Raw genomic sequence first — 7,411 nt, 5'->3', positions numbered from 1 at the left:
TCCATCTTCTTCTTCTCCATCTTCTTCTTCCTCCGCTCTTCTCGTCCCACATCTTGCTCCGGCTTCTTATCCACCTCGTTCCGCTTCAGTGGGAGTCTTCTGCCATGTGATGCTTCTGTTCTTCTGACACTTCTTACATAACGGAGAGCGGGGCCACCCGGTGAACCCCGCCCCCTCTGCCACACGGGGACTTAAGCAAACAGGGTGACCCCATCCCCTCTGACATCACGGGGAAAGCCATGTTCCTGTATGTATTGTGAATACATGAATTCCAGAAAACACATATACTTACCTAATGGAAATCTTTTTATTCTGAAACATTTTTCTAACTGTCAGACTAAAGGTGTGGTTTACCTGTTGTTGTGCAGTTGCAATTGCTTATACTTTGGGGAAACTATACAAAAACTATGGCAAAGGACATATTCGAGCCATGCAGACGAAGGATCCGGACCTCCCCCTTGGAAGGCATGTTCTACAAATTCATAGCGGTGCATGCCCTAGGGTGTGAGTCCTGGTACTTGATCGTATACACCCCAACTCCCGAGGAGGGGATTTTAACAAGCTCCTCCTACAACGTGAGCTGAGATGGATATCAAACTTGAATGCCACTGTTCCTCCAGGTCTAAATGAAGCCTTCAATTTTAAGCCTTTTTTTGCCAGGCTTCTCCTCTGGGGGCTTTGATAGAGATCTATAACTTCTTACTCAAATTCTTACATATATCTTTTCTTGTTCGGTCTGATTTAGCTTTGTCCACCCTCTGGATAGGTTTGTTTCATCTTCAACTGTTTATGTACATATCTTTTATAGTTATATATTCTTTAACAAATCCCCATTATTATATAGTTTATATAACCTGTATCTAATCATGCCAAAATATTAAAAATCAGGCAAAATATTACAGATCATGAAACTTTTGACGTTGTAGGGTTTCTTGACTTGTAAATGTATCCCCCCTCCCCCTTTGTTCACAAAACATCACGCTGAATAGCATGTTTAATACTCCACACTAAGTTTGTTAAATGTCTCTATGTGTTATTTAACATTTAATTATCTGATGTGCCTTTTGTCCTGTTTAAAGCTTTAGTCCTTAATAAATGCCACATAATTATAACTGACAACAACCTCATGGAACTGCATTAGACTGTGAACAGCTTTCAAGTTGAACTTTCTATATTATGCTGTAATATGTTTATAGTTGTCCCTGTTCTTCTAATATTAATGTATAGGAAAGCATTTTATCTTGATCTCAGATCTCTTGTATATACATATTCTAGTTTTATCCTTCAATTTACCTGAACAGTTGGACATGCATTGCAATGTCACTTTGTACCTGATTTTCCTTGCCTGGAGCAAAATAACCGGAGCTTACCAACTTTATCCTTTAAGTGACCTCTACTGCATAAAACAGAATAAACAATTGTGAAAAGGAAATTTTTTAAAGGATCTGGAAAAAATGTTAACCCTTTATTATGATTACTAAATGCTTACAACCATCAATCTGACAACCATCCAAAAATGTACACACAGTCCAAACATTTTTGGCTGAGTTTTGAATATGTAACAAAAAAGTAATTGGAAAGTATTTTGTTTTCTATGATGTAAGCATAAAACAATTTAAAGCATCATTAAATCCACATCATTAAAAATTGTTGGTACATGCTGTTCATACTCATTCAGTCACTATGGAATTAGCTTTCTCTATTCTGCAAAAAAAAGGTTGATTTTGCTGTTCACTGTGCGTGTGCGTGCACTTGTGTGTGTCCCTGCTGCAGCCTAATAATGTGTAGACCAGCATTTGCCTCATCTGCTATGCATGCTCCAGTTTCAGTTCTCTTCTAAGCTGTTCCGTTTCCTTCTATTTCTTACCTGTGACACCCACATGACTATAGAGTCATGGGATAATACATGTTGATCACTGCCCTGTAATCCTAAGCACCGACAAACAATAGACACCAGCTGGAGGGGTGTGAAACAGAACTCCCCCTAGATAGCATCCACCATGTTTTTGCACAAAAATAATAATGATTTGAGTTCAAATACATTTTTGTATGATGATTTAAAACATGTGTGTATTTTTGCTTTGTATTTCATGTGACAGGCAGCAAAGAACTAGAAGCTCCTCCAGCCAATGTTTCCCTGCAGATGGGCTGGGAAAGAACTGGGTCACATGAGAGCTATATATCGATTATGAAAAAAGGTACTTTGTTTTTTTTGTTTTTTGTTTTTTTTATTTAAACAGTCTGCAATTTTCATGTCAATTGTCCATAAGTTGTCTAAGCCATTTATTTTTTTGGGTTGCTGTTCTCTAAATTTTATGCAGAGCTAAATAACCTCCATCCTTTTTTTGCAGGAATATCACCACATTATTATATATTTAAAGTGCTCATCTATTATAGGTGTGATACCTTATCAAAGCACACGCCCCTCAAACGCTTATGCAAATGATATAATGTACAACACACAGTCCTGTTCCCATTATAAAAATATGAAACGTTAGTTACTTCAAAATGTAAGCCTTATGTGAAGTCATGAGGTATTTAAAAGCCTTTCAGCGCCTCCTATTCAAGTCTATGTTAATGCGCCGCAAAAACACTGGCTTGCGGTTTGGGGAGTGTTTGCAGCATGGTTGCGGCATGTTAGTACAGTGTGAATTTAGCTGGTTGTTAAGAAACAGGCCAGAAAGCCGGCAGCACTCGATAGCAACCAATGAGTCATCAGCTGTAAGCGGGCTTCCCCACTGACACCAGAATGTAAAAAAAAAAAAAAAAATTGCCTGCAATAAAAGAATCTGGAAAATCCATACTGGCCCTTTGGGTCTGATATCAATTTTGAGGGGAATCCTACAGCAGTTTATTAAAAAAAAAAAAAAATGGTGTGCCCCCCCCCCCCCCCCCCCCAAATCTATACCAGACCATTATCCAAGCATGCAGCCCAGCAGGTCAGAAAAAAGGAGGGGACAAGAAACGACCCCCCCCCCCCCGAACCATACAATCCCATGTGCCCTTGACCTGGGAGGGTACTTCGGGGCAGGGGGTACTATATATATATATATATATATATATATATATATATATATATATATATATATATATATATATATATATAGAGAGAGAGAGAGAGAGAGAGAGAGAGAGAGAGAGAGAGAGAGAGAGAGAGAGAGAGAGAGAGAGAGAGAGAGAGAGAGAGAGAGAGAGAGAGAGAGAGAGAGAGAGAGAGAGAGAGAGAGAGAGAAGAAGCCAGCAAGGCTGAGTTTAGAGGATAATCCAGAGGCAGGCCAGGTCACAACAGGAATGCTAAACAGGAAGCAGAGGAACACAGGTCAGCTGAGACAAACCAGCAACTTTGTGTGCGTCTTTGTGCAGGGAGATGGTGAGCTTGATCCAAATTACTTCCTTGATAGGGGAAACCACTTGCGCATGCAGAGTGCAGATGGAAAAAGACAGAAAAGAATCTAGGAAATGAGCTGAAGTTATGCGGCAGGCAAGTGAAAACTGTAGACGAGGCCAGGGGTCAGTACATGGATAGTCTGGCACAGAATACAAGTAATACATTTTAGGGGAAGTACAACTGGGGGAATCCATAGTGGAGAAGGATCTGGGGGTGTTGGTAGATCATAAGCTCAATAATAGCATGCAATGCCAAGCTGCGGTTTCCAAAGCGAGCAAAGTCCTTTCCTGTATTAAGAGAGGTATGGACTACAAATCATTAGTAAGACCTCATCTGGAATATGTAGTTCAGTTTTGGGCACCAGTTCTCAAAAAGGATATCGGGGAACTGGAGAAAGTGCAGAGAAGGGCAACCAAACTGATAAGAGGCATGGAGGAACTCAGCTATGAGGAAAGATTAGAGGAACTGAATTTATTCACTCTTTATAAGAGGAGATTAAGGGGGATATGATCAACATGTACAAATATATAAGGGGTCCATATAGTGAACTCGGTGTCGAGTTATTCACTTTACAGTCAACAAAGAGGACAAGGGTGCACTCTTTACGTTGTAGGGGATCAGGGGGGTGAAGAGCTGGCTCAGAGGCAGTCCAGTAAAATAAAATTGGCTTTTATTCAGAAAAACAGCAAAACAAAACATAAGATCAGACAGCCTTGTCTTATCACACGGATGTGCACACAGGTACAGCTCACAGTTCGTCAGCCCACAGGCTTAGAGGTAACAGTTCATAGCTCCAAACACAGCTAAAGTCTTTTTTTGTGGTTTAAGCTCACCCAGCAGGTAGACCTTCCAGCAATGGACGTTTCCACACAGCGTGCTGCTGTGTCTCTCTCTCCTACTCAACAACGCCACACTAACACTTTCAGCACACCTGATAATAAGCAGGCCTGAAGGGGAAGTACTTGCCTTCTTCAATTAACCCCCTCTTTACCCTGCCCCAGGCTGACCCTCTACAACGTCTAGAGGAAAAGAGATTTCATCTCCAAATACAGAAAGGTTTCTTCACAGTAAGAGCTGTGAAAATGTGGAATAGACTCCCTGCAGAGGTGGTTCTGGCCTGCTCAGTGGATTGCTTTAAGAAGGGCCTGGATTATTTCCTAAGTGTACATAATATAACTGGGTACTAACATTTATAGGTAAAGTTGATCCGGGGAAAATCCAATTGCCTCTCAGTGGATCAGGAAGGAATTTTTTCCCCTGCTTTAGCAAATTGGATCATGCTCTGCTGGGGTTTTTTGCCTTCCTCTGGATCAACTGTGGGTAGAATTGGTAATATGGAATTGTATGATATTATTATTATTATTTTTTTTGTGGTTGAACTAGATGGGCTTTTGTCTTTTTTCAACCGGACTAACTATGTAACTATGTAATACAAAGCAAACCAGGAGCACAGAGAAACTAGAAAGATGGTCAGGTAACCTGGGCTTTACTGTGTGTGCCTTTTGCTGATTGGCTCTGGTGTCTCAACCTGCTGTGTTAATATCCACTAGGGTCATTTTTTACATGTACAGTGCCTTGAAAAAGTATTCACATCCCTTGAAATAGTCCACATTTTTTCATCATATACAACCAAAAACGTGTTGATCTTGCCTTCATCAGATGAGGTGATGTCACCACTGTAAAAGCCAAATTTTGAAGATGCACACAAATTGGGAGTCAAAATGTGGATTTCACTCCTGAGCCCATGCCTAATGTCAACATGTGCTAGCTCCTATCTTGGGGGATCAATGGACGTGTTTTGGGGGTGCAACCCCTTCTTCTCATCTACTTGAGTTGTGAGGTGGGGTTGCACCCAGAAAACATGTACATTGATATCCCATGATGGCAGATAGCACATGTTGACACACTGTGTGCATCTTCAAAATTTGGCTTTAAAATTACTTTAAAACTTGATTTAAAAGAACAAATTCCATGACAAAACGATACAAGTTTTGTGTGTTTTTAGATTCTGCCTAAAACATCAATGATGTTCTTTTTTTGTTGAACATCATTGACGTTTTCCTTTCTTCCTATCTTCTCTAAATCCCGATTGCCCACCATGATCTTCCCGATGAGGACGTGTGCACTTGCACTGGTGAAATTAGTTTCTTCTTCAACAACATCCACATCAAAATACACACCATGTATTATAAATATGCAGGCATAAATCTATTACCCGAAGCTGTGGTCTCAGACACTAACCTCTTGTGGTCACTATTTCGCCCAATTCATGTACCACAGAATCTATATCCTCAGGTTGTGGTGTGGGGATTTCCCCTTCTTTAGGAGGTGTGGTGTTCTTGGTGTCCTCAGATGTCTCAAGTCTTTTCTCCCCTATGTGAATAAAAAATAAGGTATACTTAGAACACAGATATTTGAGGCAAGAAATAGGAATATGACACATTGCTCAGAAGTGACGTACAATTGTCTGTTTTTTTGCAGATTTACAAGCTGAAGACATTTTTCCCTTTCTTCAAGCTGGAATACTTACCTTTTTTGGAAAAGTTTCACACACGGAGACACCCCTAGTATCCATTGGAGCACCTGTGTGGGACACCCTAAAAAGGGTGTTCTGGAGTCCCACACTAGTGTTCCTGTATCCAGATGGGTAAACAGCTGCTGAGAGTCCTTTCCTTACACTGAATTAAGTTCATTCTAGTTACAAACACATCTAGACAACAATGTACCGTATATACTCGAGTATAAGCCGAGATTTTCAGCCTCTTTTTTGAGGCTGAAAGTGCCCCCCTCGGCTTATACTCGAGTCATCGCTGTCTGCCCGCTCGATCAGCGTGTCGAGCAGACAGACAGCGGCCATTCTATTCAAAAGCCGCGCCTCCGGCTCCGCCTTCGCCTGTGATAGGCGGAACACTGAATTTCCCAGCAGCCTGTGTTCCGCCTATCACGGACATCGTATCATCCTCGTACTACGGACGAGGATGATACGACGTCTGTGATAGGCGGAACACAGGCTGCTGGGAAATTCAGTGTTCCGCCTATCACAGGCGAAGGCGGCGGCGCAGCTTTTGAACTTTACAATGGCCGCCGACGAAGAGGGCACGGGACGGCACGGGACGGGACGGGACGGGGGCAAGGCAAGGCACGACACGGGACGGATGCAAGGAGGCAAGGCACGGCACGGGACGGAGGCAAGGAGGCAAGGCACGGGACGGAGGCTCGGGACAAAGGTAGGCTGGACACACACACACACACACACACACACACACACACACACACACACACACACGGATGGAGACACACACAGGGATGGATGGATGGATGGATGGAGACACACACACACAGGGATGGATGGATGGATGGATGGAGACACACAGGGATGGATGGATGGATGGATGGAGACACACACACACAGGGATGGATGGATGGATGGACACACACACACACAGGGATGGATGGACGGACACACAGGGATGGACGGACACACAGGGATGGACGGACACACAGGGATGGACGGACACACAGGGATGGACGGACACACACACAGGGATGGACAGGCATGTCTCACCCTCGGCTTATACACGAGTCAATAAGTTTGCCAGTTTTTTTGGGGGTAAATTGGGGGCCTCGGCTTATATTCGGGTCGGCCTATACTCGAGTATATACGGTACTAAATTTATTTTAATACAAATATGCCTGAAGAAATGTAGTTAACCTGCATCTGTCAAAAACATTGTATTAGTGGGCGAACGAACGATGTTTACTACGAACGATTACTGTGCCTACGAACCTGAAAATTGCCATTTTAAACGCCATTTTAAACTGTAAAACAGTAAAGAAAAGCACAAGGAGCAGCATGCAAGTAATAATAATAATAGGAACACACAACAAATACTTTTTTGCAGCACTCTCTTGATCCTTCTATACTGATCCTCCTCCCTCAATTTGAGGTCTGACCAGCGTTTCCTCAATTGCGTCTTGGATCGTCGTACCCCAAAATTCTTCTGCAGACTTCTAACAACTTCA

This window comes from Lithobates pipiens, unplaced genomic scaffold (assembly GCF_037356315.1).
Source record: "Lithobates pipiens isolate NorthernLeopardFrog02 unplaced genomic scaffold, aLitPip1_a1.2 Scaffold_13, whole genome shotgun sequence".
Classification (NCBI taxonomy): Eukaryota; Metazoa; Chordata; class Amphibia; order Anura; family Ranidae; genus Lithobates; species Lithobates pipiens.
This window is presented reverse-complemented; position numbering follows the sequence as displayed.